General features: G+C 37.6%; 1 protein-coding gene across 8 annotated transcripts in view; it reads right to left on the bottom strand.

Moving 5' to 3' along the window:
• Nucleotides 1–22,700, bottom strand: part of CDK19 (cyclin dependent kinase 19) — a 182,624-nt gene that overhangs the window by 140,013 nt on the left and 19,911 nt on the right. Inside the window, exons 1-2 of one of the 8 annotated variants that reach the window (XM_082475294.1) lie at nt 10,933–10,983; nt 10,512–10,573 (exon numbers count right to left, since the gene is read on the bottom strand). The exons of 6 other annotated variants lie outside the window; for them this stretch is intronic. The gene's annotated coding sequence lies outside the window, so the exon portion shown is untranslated. Of the gene's footprint in view, nt 1–10,511; nt 10,574–10,927; nt 10,984–22,700 lie in introns of those variants that run through there. One more of the 8 variants, XM_082475295.1, reaches the window with a different exon arrangement.

Genomic DNA, 22,700 nt, shown 5'->3' with positions numbered 1-22,700 from the left:
ACCAGAAATGTGTGAACAAAGTTTGAAGATTAAAATCCATGCTATATTCAAGAAATTAGCAGAAGACAAGTATAGCTAGAACACAAGAGATGAAGTAATACGTAAAAAGAGCAAAGAAGATGGAATTACCATAGTCTTGTATGGTATGCTAAAAAAGCTGGCATTTTTCCTGTATAATGGGAAGCCATCAGAGGTTTTCAAGCAAGAGAAATATATGATCAAACAAGTATTCTCAGTAAGCAGATAGTATGCAGAATGAATCAGAAGGTTTAAAGCCAGAGGTAGGGAGACAATTGTAAAAGTTCTGGGAAGGACTGCTGAAGGCCAAAATTAGAGTAAATAGGGTAAGAATGGAGGGAATGCATTCAAGAGGCCATCCAGATATAGACTTATCTACTGTGGTCAAATATATATAGAAACACTGTAGGCATTAAAGAAGTATTTGATGAATAAATGTGTATGCACATATGTGTACATGTAAATAAGAGAGTGCTAAGCAGACAGCCAGAGAAACAGCTGATGACTGAGGTTTCCAGTCAGTGAAAGCAAGGCTACTTATACCACACCTTCTACTACCCCTGCCCAAGAAAAGAATAATACTGACAATGAGCCAGCTAGCAAGTAAAGAATAAATTCATTTTGGATGTGTAGATTTTGAAGTGACTACTGAATAGCCAGGAGAAGATGAACAAAAGGAAATAAAGTGCAATTTAGAAAAGAAAACATCACTACACAGGCAACTGTTAAAATCACAGAAGTAAACGTGATCACAAAGAGAGCACAGAAGAAAAGAGCTGAAGATGGTAGCCTAGGCTCTTTCACATCATGGCACCTACCTATGTTAACAATTATATTGCTTACCAGAGTCAACTGACAGTGCTCATGGGCTTCCACTGCCCCAAACTCCACCAGTGGCCGAAGAACTTAGAGGATTAATAATAGGACCCATAACCTATTCACAGTAGCCATGCCACAGGGGTTGGGAAGCCCTTCTCTGCTGAATGCCACTACCTTCAACAGGCTGCAGGAGAAATATTTAAACGTCCTTGATAATAGGCAAATCTAGATGTGAGACACTACAAGAAAATTGGTCTGACTTCTTAAAAAAAAAAAAAAGACTCATAAAAAAGGTAGGGTTGGGGGATAGTCTACTCAAGACATGTAACAACTAAATATTATGCATGAAAACCTTATAGATTGTAGTTTATATAAAAACAGCTACAAAAGTTTATTTGTCAGACACTTGGGAAATTGTGACAATACACTAGATATTATACAATATTATTTTACCATAGTTAATTTTATTTTTTAATTTTTATTTTATTGTCTTAAATGTAGGATAGTGGCATTATGGTTATGCAGGAGAATACCCTTATTCTTAGGAAATGTAGAAGTATTTTGGGCTGGCATGTCATGACAGTGGCAACTTAATTTCAAATGGTTCCATAAGAACAAAAACTGCATTTATATACATACAGAGTGAGAGAGGAAAAAAATGCAAAAACGATAACAATAGTTAAATCTAGCTGGAGGTTACGTGGGTATTGTTCTAGAGTTTGAACTTTTCTGCTTTTACAAAACATTTCTAATAAAAAAAAATTGAGGGAAGTAACTAATAAACAGTAGTTAGAGAGTTAAAAGAAAAATAATAAAAAACAGTATTAAAGGTAAGTGGGCAAAAGCATCAAATGCAGAAGCGAAGTCAAACTGGAAAGAATGGAAAAGAGCTTGTCATATCTGACATTTGTTGATGCTTTGCAAGAACATGATTAGTAAAGCAAACACTTTGTTCAAAATTCTGTCAAGAACTGTACCATACTCTATTTTGCTATTACAATTACTTATAATTGACTCAGGCTTTTTTTCCCCATCCCCAAAAGAAGAAGGAGACTATCTTACTCATTTTTGTAATTTTTTTTTTTTTTGTGGCTATGTTGAGTGTTCGTTGCTGCACGCAGGCTTTCTCTAGTTGCAGAGAGCGAGGGCTACTCTTCGTTGTGGTGCACAGGCTTCTTATTGCGGTGGCTTCTCTTGTTGCAGAGCGTGGGCTCTAGGTACGTGGGCATCAGTAGTTGTGGCATGCGGGCTCAGGAGTTGTGGCACACGGGCTTAGTTGCTCCGTGGCATGCGGGATCTTCCCGGACCAGGGCTCGAACCCGTGTCCCCTGCATTGGCAGGTGTATTCTTAACCACTGAGCTACCAGGGAAGCCCCTGGAAAACCTTCTTTTAAAGATACATATTCTAAAGATAAAAATAAAATATTCTGCGGAATAAAATTCAAATGACAGTAATAATCAAACACCAATATTTTTATTGGAAAAGTATTCATATTTAAAAGTTCACCAGAAAGCAGCGATCTCCTTCTAGGAGGGAAGGAGAAAAATATAAATATTTTGTCATTCTCTTGTCTAGCACTATCAGATCAGATAGAACTAGATCATCAACCTGTTCCTTTAGGTACACTTTCAGATTTCAGTCTTCATGAAATCATCTCAAATCATAAGTATCAATGAAAAAACAAATACTCAAAAAAGAAATCCACAAGTCAAGATATCAAAATCAACACTTAAAATTTAAATATATACTAGTTTTTCACCATACTCCTGAAAGTTCAGCCAAACCTAGACCACTGAGGAATCTTCTTTTGATAAAGTTTAAGCTATTACATGTTTTTCCTGGCTGATCTTAAGTACTATGATAACAGAGAATGTGATACTGTGATATAATAAGAAAACATATTGTGGGGTCTTCCTCGGGGGTTCCTGGCTCACAACTCCTAAAATCCTTGTAATTTCCTAAGTGATTAGAGCATATGAGCATCTTTTCTTATAATATTTGGTTTTTATTCTTGGAATAGCTTCAGAAGGATAAAAATAAAAGAAGCTCTTTTGTTATTCATAACAAGCCCCTTTCAACCACACCTGAGTTTATGTTACTGAAGTGATTTTTGGAAAGTTCCTAGAGAGCCACTGCATGGGGACTGGTTGCCAGGGGAACAAACCAAGTAATCAGAACTTTCAGCATGCCCACCACCACCCCAGCCCCAAATGGGGGCCTGGGGATTTAATTATTCACCAATGGTCAAGGATTTAATCAATCATGCCTACATAATGAAGCCTCCATAAAAATCCCTAAAGTACAGAATTCAGAGAGCTTCTGGGTTGGTGAACAAGAACACATCCACGGGCTTCCCTGGTGGCGCAGTGGTTGAGAATCTGCCTGCCAGTGCAGGGGACACGGGTTCGAGCCCTGGTCTGGGAAGATCCCACATGCCGCGGAGCAACTGGGCCCGTGAGCCACAACTACTGAGCCTGAGCGTCTGGAGCCTCTGCTCCGCAACAAGAGAGGCCGCGATAGTGAGAGGCCCGCGCACTGCGATGAAGAGTGGCCCCCACTCGCCGCAACTGGAGAAAGCCCTCACACAGAAACGAAGACCCAACACAGCCAAAAATAAACATAATAAATAAAAATTTTTTACAAAAAAAAAAAAAAAAAAAGAACACATCCACTTGCTGGGATGGTGGTACATACACCCCAAAACTCCACAGGGATAGAAGCTCTTGTGCTTGGGACCCTTCTGGACATAGACGTAGCCCTATATATTCTTCATCTGACTATTCATTTGTATCCTTTAATATATCCTTTGTAATAAACCAGTAATCTAGTAAGTAAACTGTTTTCCTGAGTTCTATGAGCCATTCTAGTAAATGACTGAACCTGAGGAAGGGGTCGTGGGAACCTTCAATTTGTAGCTGAGTCAGAGGTTGTGGGCAACTTGGGGGACCCAACACTTGCCACTGGCATCTGAAGTGAGGGGGTAGTCTTGTGGGACTGAGCCTTTAACCTGTGGGGTCTATATTGAGTTAAATTGTAGGATACCCAGCTGGTGTCAGAGAAATGGCCAGTATGGGAAAAAACCTGCACATCTCTGGTGTCAGAAGTAATTTGGGTAGTGTTGGGTGTAAGGAGAGTTGTGAATAGAGAGAATAAACAGAGTTTTTCCTTTCAGATAGTCTATTTCCTAATATAGTAAGTATCCTTGCTAGAATCCGAACCATTTGAACCATTACAATCCACAATCTCTGAAATACACTTGAAAAAGCGAATTCCTTTAAAGGACTTTACTTGAAACTTTAATCAACATGACATATATCATAAAGTAAAAAGTCAGCTATTAGCTATAAAGAATTAATTTTTTTTTAGAAGTTTCCATATAGGTTAACCTGGATTAGTCTGTGTAAAAATTCAGGTAAACCTAATGTTGTCAGATGATCCATTTCATAGGAATATCAACCTAAGATCAAATTCTAGTCACTAAAAAGCTGAAAAACAAGAAGTTAGGAAAATAAAGCTGTTGTCCAGACAAGAACAAAGTTAAATACCAATAACAGGGACTTCCCTGGTGGCACAGTGGTTAAGAATCCACCTGCCAATGCAGGGCACACAGGTTTGAGCCCTGGTCCGGGAAGATCCCACATGCTGCGGAGCAACTGAGCCCGTACTCCGCAACAAGAGAAGCCACTGCAATGAGAAGCTCGCACACCGCAACAAAGAGTAGCCCCTGCTCGCCGCAACTAGAGAAAGCCCGCGTGCAACAATGAAGACCCAATGAAGCCAAAAATAAATAAAATAAATATATTAAAAAAACAATAATAATGAGTCAATCAAGTCATAATTTATGAGAAAAAAAAGCATTTTTCTTTAATCATTAAATCACCTTTAAAACATAAAAATTTATGCTATCCAGTACCACAACACATTTATAATAAGAGTTATAAAAATAGCTACATTTATATAGTACTTAGTATGAGGCAGGTATCGTTCTTTGAGCCTCAACCACATTAACTCTTTTAATCCTCACAACGTGCTGCTAGGAAGCAAGTACTATACTCTCTCCATTGTACAGATGAGGACACTAAAAGCAGAGAGGTTAGATCACTCTAGATCACACAGCTAGTTAAGGGGCAGATCCAAGATTCACCAGGATCTAGGAAGCCTGGCTCCAGAGTCTGTGCTTTTGGTCACTACAGCTTCACTTCTTCTTATTCCCCTTCTGCAAAAGGGAATAGCACGGGTCAAGGCTCAGAGGCAAAAGAGAACGATGAATTTGAAGTTTGGTAAAGCTGGTTTAGAATAGGGGAAAGCAAGTTAAAGCTAAATGAAAAGAAGGCAGGGCCAGTTCAAACAGAACAGGTAAGCCACATTAAGGAAACTGGACTTCATTCCAAGCAGAAAAGGATTTTAATCAATCTGTGTTTTTGTGAATAGTTTGGAGATGAAGAGGGAACAAGGAGACTAACATTAAAAGGCCTTTGCAGTAATTTAAGAGATGACTACAGTCTAAATTAGAATGGTGGCAGAAGAAATAAAAAGTAGATGGAACTGAAAGATAATAAGGAAACAGTATCAACAGAACATGTGGTTAAGAAACAAGAGAAAAGTAAAGGAAGAATGATTCTTATTTTTTGACTTGGACAACTGGGTGACAGTGGTGTCATTCACTGAGCTAAAAAGAACAGACTGGGGAAGTTTTTGTAAACTGAAGTTGAGAGGACTGTGGTCTTGTTTAAATGGAGATGTCGAAAAGGCATTTGGATAAACCTAGAGCTTAGAAGGAAGATGTGGGCTAGAGACAGAGTGTGAAAAAATTTAGAAATGAAACTCATGATAATAGCAGAGAGGACAGAACCCTGAAGAACATCATTTAAGGAGATGAACCTCCACAGTATTAACAGTGGATACTACACTACATGATGCTAAACACTGCTCAGTGGTTTCTAATTATGTTGCTTTACTCTGGTCTTCCCAACTGACACGAATGTCACTGAAAGCAAGGACGCCTTCTATTAGGGCTTTGCAACTCCACAGCTTTTAGCATATTAATGGCTAGTTGTGGGGTACTTAACCAACTGAGATATGGGAAAGGGATACATAAAATATACTTGACTTTAGGAAGCTCCTTTTTTTAGGGTTCCTCTGATCTTCCAATATGCCCCAGGCTTTTGCTCCCCTCCACACTTGCTGCACTGATTGCTCTAACTCGGCAAAGAAGTTGTTGGTAATTGATGATGTGGGACTTACACAATGGTTCTGTGGTGGACTCTCTCGTACTCAACACCTATAAGCAAATCCAGATGAAATTAAGAGAAAAATGGAGGCGTTCTTATTTAATATAATAGACACAGTTTGTTCTATTGCATTTTACTACAACAGCAGAAATTTTTATATTTTTATATTATACTGTCAAATCACAAAATACTTGTTGTGTTTGGCCCTCGGTCTTTTCCACACTGACTGACCTTCCTGATCTCTCTTTCCCTTTTTCTTCTCTACATCAGACAAGGTTGACCTTTCCAGAAATTTTGTGAACATTCTACTCTAGCCTGAGGTCAAAGCTCTCTGCTCTGCATTTACCAAGTACATTTCTGTACTATACACGTGACATTCATCATATACCACTTCGTAAGGTAACTTTTCCATAGTATGTGATTTAAAGAGCTTAGATGATGGAATTATACACCTATTATATTGATACTAAGTCACACAGCTAAGAAATTACTTATACCCTCAGAGTACCAGTTTTTGCACCTGTTAATTAGGAATAATAATACTAACATTGCACAATTTTCAAGATAAATGAGATCACATATGTAAAATACCTAGCACAGTGTTATAGTTGAGATATAGTCTTTGCCCTACAGAAGTTCACCAGAGAGTAGAGGAACTAAGTAATGTGCACAGTTACTAAATATAAGGTATTATGTGAAAAAGTGCCTGAATCCCATCATTTAAAATATTTTTATAACCATCAATTTAATCTTATCTTTCTCAAAGAAGTTTAGGTGAGGGAAAAGGACTGCAGGGTGGGAGAAGAGTCCTCTTATGACCTGATATGAGCAATACTTCACATCTTTTATATCACTAATTAGGATAATCTATTGAGATTATCATAGGTCATGAAAAGAAACTAGATGGTTTCCCCGATAAGATCAGGAACAAGGCAAGAATATCTGCTCTCTCTACTCCTGTTCAAAATCATACTGGAAGTCCTAGCCAATACAATAAAATGTGGAAAGGAAATAAAAAGTACACAGATTAAGGAAGAAATAAAATTGTATTTGTATAACTGTCTGGAGAAAATCCCAAAGAACAACAAGAGAACTCCTGGAACAAATAAACAATGATAGCAAGGTTGCAGGATACAAGGTTAATATACAAAAGCAACTGCTTTCTTATATACCAGCAATGAAAAGTTGGAATTGAAAATTAAATACACAATAACATTAACAACAGAACCCAAAAAAATGAATTACTTAGGTATAAACCTAACAAAACGTGTATAAGATCTATACAAGGAAAACTATAAAACTGAAAAATCAAAAAATATCTAAATAAAGGGAGAGATATTCCATGTACGTGACTAAGAAAACCTAATATTGTCAAGATGTAAATTCTTCTCAATTTGATGTATAGATTCAACATAATCCCAATCAAAATCCAAGCCAGTTATTTTGTGGACACTGACAAACTGACACTCAAGTTGATACGGTATAATCACATTGGAAAACAGTTTGGCAGTTTCTTACAAAACTAAACATACTCTTATCATACGATCCAGCAATTGCACTCCTTGATATTTACCAAAATGAACTGAAAACTTCAGTCCCCACAAAAATCTGCACACAAATGTTTATAGCAACTTTATTCATAACTGCCAAAACTTAGAGGCAGCCAAGATATCTTTCAGTAGGTGAATGAATAGATTAACTGTGGCATATCCAGATGGTGCGATGTAATTCAACACTAAAAAGAAATGAGCTATCAAGCCATGAAAAGGCATGGAGGAAGCTTAATGCTTATTACTAAGTGAAAAAAGCTAAACTGAAAAGGTTACATACTGTATGATTACAACTATGACATTCTGGAAAGGGAAAACTATATAGACAAAAAAAGATCCGTGCTTGCCAGGGGCTCAAAGGAAAGGAGGCAAGGATAAATGGATGGAGCACAGGTGAGACAGGAGGGAAGGGAGCAGGGCAGAACCATTAAAAGAATGACACAGCTGTTGAGGATATGACAAATACTGGTTAGAACCAACTAGGCCCAAGATGGAGGAAGATTCTACTTCCAGTAGATCTTGAGCCTCATTATACGCTCATTGTAATACACCCACAGGTGCCATGACAGTTCCAAGGCTGACCCTAAAAAGCAAAAAAGTGGGCAGTGGCCCAATTCCTAGAAATCCCCACCCCTTCTCCAAGATAGTTAGAATATTCTTCCCACTTGTTAGCCTATGAAATTACCCAGCCCATAAAAACTAACCACCCCACAGCACGGGGCCACTCTTGCCTTTGGAGACATCTGCATTGTGCCTATGGAATGTGTATCTCTCTAAATAAACTTGCTTTCACTTTACTATGGCTTGCTCTTGAATTTTGCCCTGCGCGAAGCCAAGAACCCTCACTTGGCTGCCCGTCCCAGGAACTCGCCCAAGACCTGTGACATGACCAACCTCTTGTGACCCATTCTCCTGCAACAGGGGGTATGTTTAGAGCAGTAAAATTATTCTGTATGATACTGTAATGGTGGATACATGTGATTATGCATTTGTCAAACCCACAGAATATACAACACAAAGAGTGACCCTTAAGGTAAACTATGGATTTAGTTAATAACAATCAATAATAATGGCTCATCAACTGTAGCAAACATACCACTAAAGCAAGATGTTAATCATAGGGAGATGGGGGTGGGGAGGATGGGGTTGAGGCAGTAAAAGCGTATATAGGAACTCTCTGTACTTTCCACTCAATTTTTCTGTAAACCTAAAGCTGCTCTAGGGACTTCCCTGGTGGTGCAGTGGTTAAGAATCCGCCTGCCAATGCAGGGGACATGGGTTCAAGCCCTGGTCCGGGAAGATCCCACATGCCGCGGTGCAACTAAGCCCGCGAGCCACAACTACTGAAGCCCGCGCGCCTAGAGCCTGTGCTCTGCAACAAGAGAAGCCACCACAATGAGAAGCCTGCACACCTCAACGAAGAGTAGGCCCAACTAGAGAAAGAGTCGCCACAACTAGAGAAAGCCCGCGCGCAGCAACAAAGACCCAACGCAGCCAAAATAAATAAATTAATTAATTAAAGAAAGAAAGAAAGAAAGAAATTACTTCCAATCTATTGTTGGTAAACAGAAAATATCCTCCAACTGGCCAGTGAAAAGACCAAAAGAGGGACTTCCCTGGCGGTCCGGTGGTTAAGACGCCGTGCTTCCAATGCAGGGGGGCGCAGGTTCGATCCCTGCTTGGGGAACTAAGATCCCACATGCCACGTAGCGTGGCCAAAAAATTTAAAAAAAAAAAAAAAAAAGGGAGAAAGAAGAAAGGGCATAGGAGGTAAAATTGCAGCTAACTCAATAAAAAGCCTGAAACTCTTCTAGTTAAGAAAAGCAGCTTCTCTGAATAGAAGGAAAGTGAAAGAAATAGTGAAACTGGGTTGATTGTAAAATGGAGTGATCCTTTGTAGGGCACAGAGTAGAAACTTAATAAATATATACTCCCCTAACGTCACATAAGGTGTATATCCTTAATATACAGTATAATATACAGCCACTTGATATCAATACAAATATAATTTCCAGAAGACATAAGAAAACCATTCCTCTAATTCCCATTCAGAATCTATCTGAAAACTAGCCACGTTATTAATTTTAAGAATACAACACTGTTAGCTGCTATAGGTCTTAAAAAAAAAAAAAAACCCTACTCAAGTATCATCTGAAGAAAGTTCATAAATGGTTTCATAAATTCAAAGAAAGTAATATCTGTAATATCTGGCACCTAAATGGCAAAATATTTGTATTTTTTTTAAAAATCGAAGTATTACCCAGGAAAGTTATGTCATATTATTTTCTGAAAAATAACTCATTAAGAAAGTCTCTATAAAAACATATTTGACAAATGTGTGGGATCTGTTTCTCTACTGAAACAAGAACTAAATTGAGAGAAGAGCATATTAACAAGTTCTGCAGAGAGAGGTAATTAGCATATTGGAAACTAAGATTTTTGGCACATGGGTCTGTCCTCCAGTCATGAGTCATGGACTAGGCTGCCTATTTATTGTGAAGCAATCTTTCAGTAAAAGGAGCAGCAAGGAAGAATACAGCATGAATAATGACTTGGATAACTTCCGAGGAAGAAGTCATAGTGACATTAGGTCTGAGAACGTTAGATAGCATATACTATACATAATGCTAATGCTCTTTTCCTTTTACTCTTACTGTGTAGTTAACAGCAGAGAAACTGAAATTTAGTCCTTAGTTCTATTAAAAGTTTTCTATTTTTTATGGATTTTAGTAATACTGAATAAAATTATTCAAGTATTAGCTTGGCTTTACGTTTTGTGAAATGCACCGTTATAAATTATTTTGTGATGACATTTGTGAAAACCTCTCGCCTGTCACATACCCACTCCAGCACACACACACAATGACACCAGAAGGCAACACTCTGCTTTACCTTCTGCTGAAAAGTCTGCTACCTCCAACGCTTGAGGTCCATACACGAAGCCCTCCCGGAATCTATGAACACAGCAGAGGCAAAAGGCAGAGAAGTTTATGTAGATTTAAAGTTACACTGCCCAAAACATAAAATGCCAAACGCCTATCACAAGTCTACATATCTACCAAGGATATCAGATTTTGGATTTGACAATGAGTAAATCAACAATATACTGATATCATTCAGAGTTCATTATACATTATGCAGCTAATTACATGAAAAAAACAAAAGTTGAGCCTTAACTAATTTATATTCTCACCAATATAGGTGATTTACACTATCAAAAATGCTAATGACAATTAAATTTTTAAAATCATGTGAGAGAGCCAATACATATATAAGGAATACATAAGAAATTAAGTAGAAAAATATACTTCACTTAATGAAGTGTGATAGACTCTACAGCTCAAGGTACATTCTTTCTTAGGACGGGAGACTGCTGGGAATATAGGAGAAAAACAATTAGAAACAGACATGCAGAGGGGAAAGGGAAAAGTAGAACTGTAAAGATATTCTAATGCCAAGACTTAATTTAAGTCTGACAGCAATGTTGAAATGAGCCAGATATTACATATGCTAAGCAGTATAAGGGAAATCTACCTTGTTCGAATCATATAAAATAAATATAAGCATGAAACATGAAATGCTTTTCAGAAAACATTCATGTAAAAAAATTAAGAATTTAGGGACTTCCCTGGCAGTCCAGTGGTTAAAACTCTGCGCTCCCAATGTAGGGGGGCAAGGGTTCAATCCCTGGTCAGGGAACTAAGAAACCGCATGCCCCACAGTGCGGCAAAAAAAAAAAAAAAAAAAATTAAGAATTTAATCAGGTGTATAGCTGATTCACTCTGTTATAAAGCAGAAACTAACACACCATTGTAAAGCAATTATACTCCAATAAAGATGTCAAAAAAAAAGGAATGAGATACAAATAAATTACACTATATAGCAAAAAAAAAAAAAAGAATTTAATCAGGTAAAACATTTAGATCTCAGATTTCATTTCATTCTTTGCTGATGTTGGGCTTAAAGACTACAAAATGCAGCTAGTATATGAGAAAAGGAGTCAGATAAATTTTACTAGCTATTAAATTTAAAAGAGGGAGGCATGCTATCTTTATGTAATATCGAGAAATCATTAAAAATACCATCAAACAATTAGGAAAGAAAGAACGAAGCACTGTCTTAAAACGTGATGATATGTCAAGAAAGAAACATTGCCTTGAAGTCAGGTGGCATGAATTCAAGTTCCAGCTAAAGTTCTCAATTGCTCTGTGACATCAGGCAGGTCACTTAATCTCTGGTATAACGAGAGTTGTTCAATGAGGACTTTACCATCTCTCAGATTTATACTGACTATCAAATGAAATATGGTATTAATAATCACAGAATGTGGACTTTCCTGGTGGCACAGTGGTTAAGAATCCGCCTGTCAATGCAGGGGACTCAGGTTGGAGCCCTGGTCTGGGAAGATCCCACATGCCCGTGCGCCACAACTACGGAGCCTGCACTCTAGAGCCTGTGAGCCACAACTACTGAGCCCACGCACCACAACTACTGAAGCCCTCACACCTAGAGCCCGTGCTCCGCAACAAAGAGAAGCCACCGCAATGAGAAACCCACGCACCACAACGAAGAGTAGCCCCCGCTCACCACAACTAGAGAAAGCCTGTGCTCAGCTATGAAGACCCAACACAGCCAAAAATAAATAAACTTATTTTTAAAATAATAATAATCACAGAATGTTATATTTTGCAAAAATTTAAATCAGTGCATTTGACATAAATTAACAATTTAATAAATTTGTTAACTAAGAAACACAGGGAATATAGAGTGCCAAGCCAAGAAATCTGGGGAGGAAACCCAAAGAAGCAAAGCAAAAGGCTGAGCTGGTCAAAAGAGCCTAGAGTAGCTGACAGGACTAAATGGCAGCGAGCAAGTCACAGTCTCCAAGAGATGGTTGTTATCATGTTACTAATTTAGCAGTTTGCCCAGTACTCTCTGCCTTGGGTGTATCTTAATCCCCAAAACAACCTTATAGACTACACCCTCCTCTAACGTAGTGCTTGTGACATTTTAAGCTAAGGACCTGAGACACAGTAACTACTTGCATATTGCATATATTTTTAAAAACCAGAGATAAGATCCCACCTAATAAAACAACAATGGAGCAAAGGCTTATCTTGTATGGATGATGTGCCAGGCACAGTTCTAAAGCTCTACAAGTACTAGCTCACTTGGTCTTTACAACTCTGAGATAAGTTCTGTTATTATCCTCACTTTACAGATGAAAAATTGAGACACAGGGAGCTTAAGAAACTTGCCTAGGGACTCCCCTAGTGGTCCAGTGGGTAAGACTCCACGTTCCCAAAGCAGGGGGCCCGGGTTCGATCCCTGGTCAGGGAACTAGTTGCACACCGCAACTAAGAAGTTCACATGCCACAACTAAAAGATCCCGCATGCTGCAACAAAGATCCCGCATGCTGCAACTAAGACCCGGTGCAACCTAAATAATTAATTAATTAATTTAAAAGGGGAAAAAAAAAAAAAAATCTTGCCTAAACGCACAAAAGTGGCAGACCTGTGATTCAAACCCAGACTGTCTACTTCTAGACCATACTTAGTCACTATATCATCCAGACTATGGAATTAAAATCACACAAACCAGGGCTTCCCTGGTGGCGCAGTGGTTGAGAATCCGCCTGCAGGGGACACGGGTTCGAGCCCTGGTCTGGGAAGATCCCACATGCCGCGGAGCAACTGGGCCCGTGAGCCACAACTACTGAGCCTGCGCGTCTGGAGCCTGTGCTCCGCAACAAGAGAGGCCACGATAGTGAGAGGCCTGCGCACCGCGATGAAGAGTGGCCCCCACTTGCCACAACTAGAGAAAGCCCTCACACAGAAGCGGAGACCCAACACAGCCAAAAATTAATTAATTAATTAATTAATTTAAAAAAAAATATGTACTTAAAAAAAAATGTTGCGGATACTTTAAAAAAAAAAAATCACACAAACCAAGCACTTATCTATAGGTAAAAAGTAAACAATTAAAAACTGTTCTTAAGTATTCAATCATGTTATATATATTCTTCAGCATTTGCAACATTTCCTTGGAAAATTCAAATTCAAATGATTGTTGTACAAAACATGTTTAAAAATGAGAAATGCTTACAATACAAAACCAAAAGAAAAAAATTTTAAATTTAAAAACAAAAAAAGGCCCTAAAAAGACTAAAGAACATATATCCAAATAACATTCAAATAATATTGGTGTTAGAGTAGCAAAATTGAGTGATTCCATTTCCATTTATTAAAACTTGCTGTCATATGATTACACAACTAAAACATTTTTAAACCTTCAAAAAAATTCAACACAATGGATACTACCACATACCAATTAGGATGGCTACTATCAAAAAAAATTTTTTTAAGGAAAAAAATAACAAGCATTGGCAAGGCTGTGGAAAAATTGGGACCCCTATGTACTGTTGGTGAGAATGTAAAATGGTGCAGTTGCTATAGAAAATACTATGGCAGTTCTTCAAAAGATTAATAATAGAATTACTACATTATTCAGCAATTCCACTTCTGGGTATATAGCCAAGAGTTAAAAGCAGGGATTCTCAAAGAAATATCTGTACACCCATGTTCACAGCAGCCTTATTCATAACAGCCAAAAGGTGGAAGCCACCCAAGTCTCCACCGATGGATGAATGGATAAACAAAATGTGCTATATACATACAACGGAATAGTATTCAACCTTGACAAAGAAGAAAATGCCTGCACATACTAAAGCATGGCTTAACCTTGAGGACATTATGCTAGATAAAATAAAGAAGTCCCAAAGGGACAAATACTGATGATTCTTCTTATATGAGGTACCAGAGTCATCAAATTCATAGAGATAAAAAGTAGGATGGTGGTTGCCAGGGGCTAGGAGAAGGGGAAAAATGGGAAGTTATTCTTTAATAGGTACAGGGTTTCAGGTTTACAAAATGAAAAGGATTTTGTGAATAGATGGTGGTGATGGTGGCACAAAAACATTAATGTATTCGATGTTGCTGAACAGTTCACTTAAAAATGATTAAAATGGTAAATTTTATGTGTACATATGTTGTCACAATTCTTTAAAAAAGTAATAGGTGTTAAGTGTATAACATACAAAAAGGTATGTATAAAAAGATAAAGAAAATTGTTATTTCATTTTCCAGAAAAACTACTGTAAATCCTTTTTTTAAAATTTATTTATTTTATTTATTTATTTTTGGCTGTGTTGGGTCTTTGTTGCTGTGCACGGGCTTTCTCTAGTTGTGGTGAGTAGGGGCTACTCTTCATTGCAGTGCGCAGGCTTCTCATTGCAGTGGCTTCTCTTGCTGCAGAACACGAGCTCTGGGCTCATGGGCTCTAAAGCGCAGGCTCAGTAGTTGTGGCGCTCGGGCTTAGTTGCTCCGCGGCATGTGGAATCTTCCCAGACCAGGGCTCAAACCTGTGTCCCCTGCATTGGCAGGCGGATTCTTAACCACTGCGCCACCAGGGAAGCCCTATAAATCCCTTTTTTTTTTTTTTTTTTTTAACATCTTTATTGGAGTATAATTGCTTTACAATGGTGTGTTAGTTTCTGCTTTATAACAAAGTGAAATCAGTTATACATATACATATGTTCCCATCTCTCTTCCCTCTTGCATCTCCCTCCCTCCCACCCTCCCTATCCCACCCCTCTAGGTGGTCACAAAGCACCCAGCTGATCTCCCTGTGCTATGTGGCTGCTTCCCACTAGCTAGCTATTTTACATTTGGTAGTATATATATGTCCATGCCACTCTCTCACTTCGTCCCAGCTTACCCTTCCCCCTCCCCACGTCCTCAAGTCCATTCTCTACATCTGCATCTTTATTCCTGTCCTGTCTCTAGGTTCTTCAGAACCATTTTTTTTTTTAGATTCTATATATATGTTACATACAGTATTTGTTTTTCTCTTTCTGACTTACTTCACTCTGTATGACAGACTCTAGGTTCATCCACCTCACTACAAATAACTCAATTTCGTTTCTTTTTATGGCGGAGTAATATTCCATTGTATATATGTGCCACATCTTCTTCATCCATTCATCTGTCGATGGACACTTAGGTTGTTTCCATGTCCTGGCTATTGTAAATAGTGCTGCAATGAACATTGGGGTGCATGCATCTTTTTGAATCATGGTTTTCGCTGAGTATATGCCCAGTAGTGGGATTGCTGGATCATATAGTAATTCTATTTTTAGCTTCTTAAGGAACCTCCATACTGTTCTCCATAGTGGCTCTATCAATTTACATTCCCACCAACAGTGCAAGATGGTTCCCTTTTCTCCACACCCTCTCCAGCATTTATTGTCTGTAGATTTTCTGATGATGGCCATTCTGACCTGTATGAGGTGATACCTCATTGTAGTTTTGATTTGCATTTCTCTAATGATTAGTGATGTTGAGCATCCTTTCATGTGTTTGTTGGCAATCTGTGTATCTTCTTTGGAGAAATGTCTATTTAGGTCTTCTGTCCATTTTTTGGATAGAGTTGTTTGTTTTTTAGATGTTAAGCGGCATGAGCTGCTTGTATATTTTAGAGATTAATCCTTTGTCAGTTGCTTCGTTTGCAAATATTTTCTCCCATCCTGAGGGTGGTCTTTTTGTCTTGTTTATGGTTTCCTTTGCTGTGCAAAAGCTTTTAAGTTTCATTAGGTCCTATTTGTTTATTTTTGTTTTTATTTCCATTTCTCTAGGAGGTGGGTCAAAAAGGATCTTGCTGTGATTTATGTCATAGAGTGTTCTGCCCATGTTTTCTTCTAAGAGTTTGGTCTTTTTTTAATATAAATTTATTTATTTATGGCTGTGTTGGGTCTTCGTTTCTGTGCGAGGGCTTTCTCTAGTTGCGGCGAGTGGGGGCCACTCTTCATCGCGGTGCGTGGGCCTCTCACTGTCGTGGCCTCTCTTGTTGCGGAGCACAGGCTCCAGACGCGCAGGCTCAGTAGTTGTGGCTCACGGGCCCAGTTGCTCCGCAGCATGTGGGATCTTCCCAGACCAGGGCTCGAACCCGTGTCCCCTGCATTGGCAGGCAGATTCTCAACCACTGCGCCACCAGGGAAGCCCCCTTCTAAGAGTTTTATAGTGTCTGGCCTTACATTTAGGTCTTTAATCCATTTTGAGTTTATTTTTGTGTATGGTGTTAGGGAGTGTTCTAATTTCATTCTTTTTACATGTAGCTGTCCAGTTTTCCCAGCACCCCTTACTGAAGAAGCTGTCTTTTCTCCGTTGTATATTCTTGCCTCCTTTATCAAAGATAAGGTGACTATATGTGCGTGGGTTTATCTCTGGGCTTTCTATCGATATCCTAATTTTATACATTTTGCTTCCTCTGTGTAGAACACAGAAATGTAACAATAATCTTGAGTCTGTTCCTAATAAGCAACCTGCCTCCCACTAATAGCGATGTCATTAATCTAAGAAAAATAGACTTATCTCATCTTGCAGCACATTATTTCTAATTGTAGCCCACAGTACCACAGTTGTACCAACATACTAAATTCTTTCCTTCTAACCAGGGAGAAACTGGTGTTTTTAAAAGGATAAATTAAGAAGGCACTCTGCATCCATAGCCAAAGAGATGATATGGGAAGAGGCACAATGCAGAGTGCTCAATTTGGGTAGGGGATTGAAGAGTAGAGAAAAATAGGGCAAGTACCCTGGATAAATTTGCAGCACAACTTTTCACAGAGTGGAACAGCTTTATCTGAAGTGTTATAAATTTTCATCAAGTAAAAGCATAATAAAGTTAAATTGGAAAATAGTACGAATATTTATATTACTTTCCCTCCTTCTTTTAGCATGAAAACTCAAAAGTTGGCCACTTTTTCAAAGCACATCATTGGTTTCACCTTCCTTCAGTTTCTTCTACTACGTAAACAAGTACAAACAACCATATGGAAATTACAGAGACTATGTGTAACAATGAAATCTCTTCTTCTGATTATAAATTACACACAGTTCTCTCTTTCAAACCACATTAAATACAGAAACAAAACCAAGATCTTTGAAACTACAAACCAAACACATGAAAACAAGTCAAAACATTCCTTTCATTTGATTGTGTAACTGGGTAAAATAAACCAGCAAACTGCATTGCCCAATACAGATTTCTACCTAAAGAAATACATCAAGAAAAAGATAGGGCTTCCCTGGTGACGCAGTGGTTAAGAATCCGCCTGCCAATGCAGGGGACACAGGTTCGAGCCCTGGTCTGGGAAGATCCCACATGCCACGGAGCAACTAAGCCCGTGTGCCACAACTACTAAGCCTATGCTCTAGAGCCCGCGAGCCACAACTACTGAAGCCCACGCACCTACAGCCCGTGCTCTGCAACAAGAGAAGCCACTGCAATGAGAAGGCCGCACACCGCAACAAAGAGTAGCCCCTGCTCGCCGCAACTAGAGAAAGCCCACGCGCAGCAACGAAAACCCAATGCAGCCAAACATAAATAAATAAATAAATTCATAAAAAAAGAAAAAAGAAAAAGATAGGGAAAAAGGGATGGGGACAAGGACAGTTTAATAGGTTACAATGGCTGAGGAGCAAATCTAAGGATTTTCATACTTTTTGTGCTACATTATATAATCTTCATTCTATTAAAAGAACAAAATTACAATGTTCTTACCTGTAATAATGGTATTATGGTTATGCAGGAGAATGTGTTTATTTTTAGGAGAGGCATGCTGAAATATTAAAGGCTATAGTGCCATGATGATTGCAACTTAGTTTCAAGTGTCTCAGAAAATATATATATGTATGTGCAAACATATTTACAGACAAAGCAAATATAGCAATCTGTTAACTATTTAAGCTGGACCTGAGAATGGCAAACTACACCCCAAGCCAAATCCAGCTGAGCCTGTTTTTGTAAATAAACTTTTACTAGAACACTGCCATGCCCTTTCATTAACCTGTTGTCTACAGCTGCTTTCTCTCTACAACTCCAGAATTAATAGTTGTAACAGAGACCATATGGCCTCCAAAGCCTAAAATATTTACTGGCCTTTACATAAGTACAGAAAATATCTGGCCCTTTACGGAAGATATTTTGCTAACTCCTATGTAGACAGTGGATATACAGGTGATCATTTTCTGTATGTTTGAATTTTTTTACAATAGAAAGTTGGAAATACATACACTTTTATACACAAATCTTTTGATTTCTTCAGAATACAGACAAATACAGAAACAGATCATTGAAAAAGAGAGCTTGGACACAATCATAATACTGATATGATACTAAAAAGAGTTATGCAGTTTTTAGTGCAAAAGGAGCAACTTTTTAGGACAGCAATTTGGTGATATCTAATTTTAAACACTCCTACCCTATACCTATCCTACAAAAATACACAAGTGTGAAAAGATTAGTAGCAGTGCTTGTTATCTGTCAGGCCCTTCACATGTCATGCAATCCTCACAACAACCCTATGAGGTAAGTAAGGACCACTATTCTCCCCATTTTACATATGAGGAAACTAAGACATAGAGTTAATTTGCCCAAGTCACACAGCTAATGGTATCACTGGGATTATGAATTCAGATAAAACTTCAAAGCTCAATCGTAATCACCGTACAACACTGCCTGTTGAAAAAAAGGACAAAGGAAGTAAATGCAAAATAACCAAAAGATGAATACAAAGAACCAATACACAGTGAAGACATTCAACCTCCCTGGTAATAAAATAATAATAATATAAATGAAAGCAAAATATCATCTGCCTGTCAGCTTAGATAAGCAGAAAAAAGCTAATGTGGGCAAGAGTAAGGAGAAAGAAGCAGCACCGTGCCCTTTTGATAGACGTGTAAGTAAAGTCAACCTACTTGGAGAAAGAGTGTGGCAATATGTTCCTAAATTCTAAACGGGCATACCCTGTGATCCAACAATTCTGCTTCTAAGAATTTATTCTAAAGGGATAATCAGACAAGTGGGCAAACATAATAAACATTATTTGCTACAGTAAAACAAAAATAAAAACCTAGAAACAACATAAATGTTTATTAATAATAGAAAAATACAGACAATGGAATACCATAACGCAGTTCAAAATGATTATATAAATCTGTTACTAACAGAAAGATACCAACATATAGCATTTAGATATTTAAAAAGAAGAGATTAAAACCACATATGGAGGATGATCCTACTTCTGTAATTTTTTTTTTAAAGGTGAGTATGTTTGTTTGTATACAGACCACAAATGGATGAAAAGATGTCAGGAAGGAAATGCACCAAAATATTAAGTAATTATCTCTAGATGGTGGGATTTTGAGTGTTTCTTACGTCCTCCCTTATTTCTTTCCTTATTATCTAATTACTTCTGCAGATTGTATAACTTTTATAATTATTTTTAAAAAACAGTCAATTTTAAATATTTGTTTACAGCTCAACAATAATTACTATTTCCTTATTTATAACATGCAGTGTGTATTTAATTAAGGAGTTCAGAACAATTTGTTAAGGACTTAATGACACTCCAGAAATAAAGAAATACTAAATAGCCAATGATCACCAAAATTTCATGTTAAAAAATTAATGGTAATAGGATTAACACATACATTTTTGATAGTATAAAAGCATCATCTCCTTTATTCCTCACAACTCATTCCCCATTTTTACATACTTCTCTTTTCAGACCCTAATCCTTTCCAGTTCTTCCCAAGCTATTAAAAAAACTTTTTATACACGTTTAGAATTTATCTTGCCCAAACACCTCCAGATCTCTGAGTTTATTATTTCTTTCACCTCTACACTATGTATTTACCACTCATCCTACTAAACTAAAAATCACTTCTCTGTCTGGCTCACTCTTCATCCTTCAAAACTCAGCTCTCATAGGCTTTCCCTGCTCTTGGAAGCTTTCCAAATCACCTGCACAGTCCTAGGTCAGTTCAGTTCAGTGTCCCTCCTGGTTAACCCCACAGCATCCTGTGCACACCTGTAAAACAGAATTTATAGCCCTGTATTGTAATTTATTTCATTCTCTCGCTAGATTGTAAGAAAAGGAACTATGTCTTCTATCCTTACACTCCTAATTCCTGCATAGGGTTATTCAGTAAGAGTCAAATAAATGAGTGAATGATATTGCATGTTATCTTTTTTCACTGTATATTTTTAATTTAGCCCAATATACTATAAATCCTTAAAGGACGGAACTTTGTCACATGTCCCTTTGCTTTAAAAAAATTTTTTTAATTGGAAAAAAAAAAAACACTATCAGACCTAAATATAAGACCTAAAACTACAAAACTCTTAGGAGAAAACAAAAAAGTAAATCTTTGCAACCTTAGATCAAGCGGCAGTTTCCTAGTACAAGCAACAAAAGAAAAAAAGACATAAATTGGACATCATCAAAATTAAAACCTTTTGTGCTTCAAAGGACACGATCAAGAAAGTGAAAAGGCAATCCACAAAATGAGAGAAAATATTTGCTAATCATAAATCAGATAAGGGCCTAGCATCCAGAATATATAAAGAACTCTTATAACTCAACAACAACAAAGAATAAAAAGACAGCCCAATTAAAAAAATGGGAAAGGGATTTGAACAGACATTTCTCCAAAGACTATACACAAATGGCCAAAAAGCACATGAAAAGATGCTCAATATCATTAGTTATTAGGGAAATAAAAATCAAAACCACAATGAGATACCATTTCATACTCACTAGGATGGCTAAAATAGAAAAGACAGACAATACCAAATGTTAACAAAGGAACTGGAACCCTCACACATTGCATTTGGGAATGTAAGATGGTGCAGCGGCTTTACAAAAGTCTGGTAGTTCCTCAAAAGGTTAAATATAGAGTTAACATACAACCTTAGGTTCCACTCTTAGCAATTCCACTCTTAGGTATAGACCCAACAATTTAAAACATATGGTCAAACAAAAACTTCTACATAAATGTTCATAGCAGCATTATTTACAATGGCCAAAAAGTGGAAGTAACCCAAATAACCATCAACTGATGAATGCATAAACAAAATATGGTATATCCATACAATGGGATAATCTTCGGCCACTTACAAGAGTGAGGTACTCATACATTCTACAACATGAATGAACTTTGAAAACATTATGCTAAGTGAAAGAAGTCAGAAATAAATCACATATAGTATGATTTCAATTATATGAAATGTCCAGATTAGACAAATCCGTAGAGATAGAAGAAGATTAGTGGCTGCCAGGAGCTAGGAGAATGGGGAAATAGGGAATATCGCTAATGGGTAAAGGGCTTCTTTTGGGGGTGATGAAATGTTCTAAAATTAGATACTGATAATGATTACACAACTCTGTGAATATACTAAAACCACTAGGTTGTCAAAAAATAAATTAAAAGCCTCTGCTATGATGGACCTAAATAAATATTTTACTGATGAAAAATACAGTAACTTATCAATCAATCAATCAGTATCTTAGAAAGTTTATGGAAAAGTGCACCCTGACAACTGACAATAAGTAATTTGCCTTCATCAATCTCTTCAGTAATCATCATGGATGCTCCACAGGCAAATAGTTCTCATTACATTTATATTAGACATCTTGTTACAGGTAAGAATGTTGGGGTAGGAATTAGAAAAGGACACCAATATATTAGAAACTGAAACATACTATGTGATCTTAAGGGAGGTATTTAGTGTTTCTGGACTTCTTTTAAGGCAAGCAATTTAACAAGATATAAGATTCCATGATTTTTTTTTTTTTTTTGACCCTGCAACATGTGGGATCTTAGTTCCCCGACCAGGGATTGAACCTGCGCCCCCTGCACTGGAAGCACAGAGTCTTAACTGCAATCACTACCTTTAAGTACATCTGGAAAGAGATTTTTTTTTTTTGAGATTTTTTAAGTTTTTAATTAAATTATGTTCTTAAAACACCAACTTTATGCAGATCAATATAGTAATACTAGGCAACACTAAGAAACACCAGTTCACTTTGAAGTTCCTAATCATAATCACCACTTTAAAGTCAAATGTTGTTGAGCACAGTTTGATTTATGTACTCTCTCCTCTTTTCACTTTATATTTTTCACTTTAGAAATTCCCTCTCTCAGGGACTTCCCTGGTGGTGCAGTGGTTAAGAATCC

This window comes from Balaenoptera physalus, assembly GCF_965194825.1.
Source record: "Balaenoptera physalus genome assembly, chromosome: 9".
Lineage (NCBI taxonomy): Eukaryota > Metazoa > Chordata > Mammalia > Artiodactyla > Balaenopteridae > Balaenoptera > Balaenoptera physalus.
This window is presented reverse-complemented; position numbering and strand designations above follow the sequence as displayed.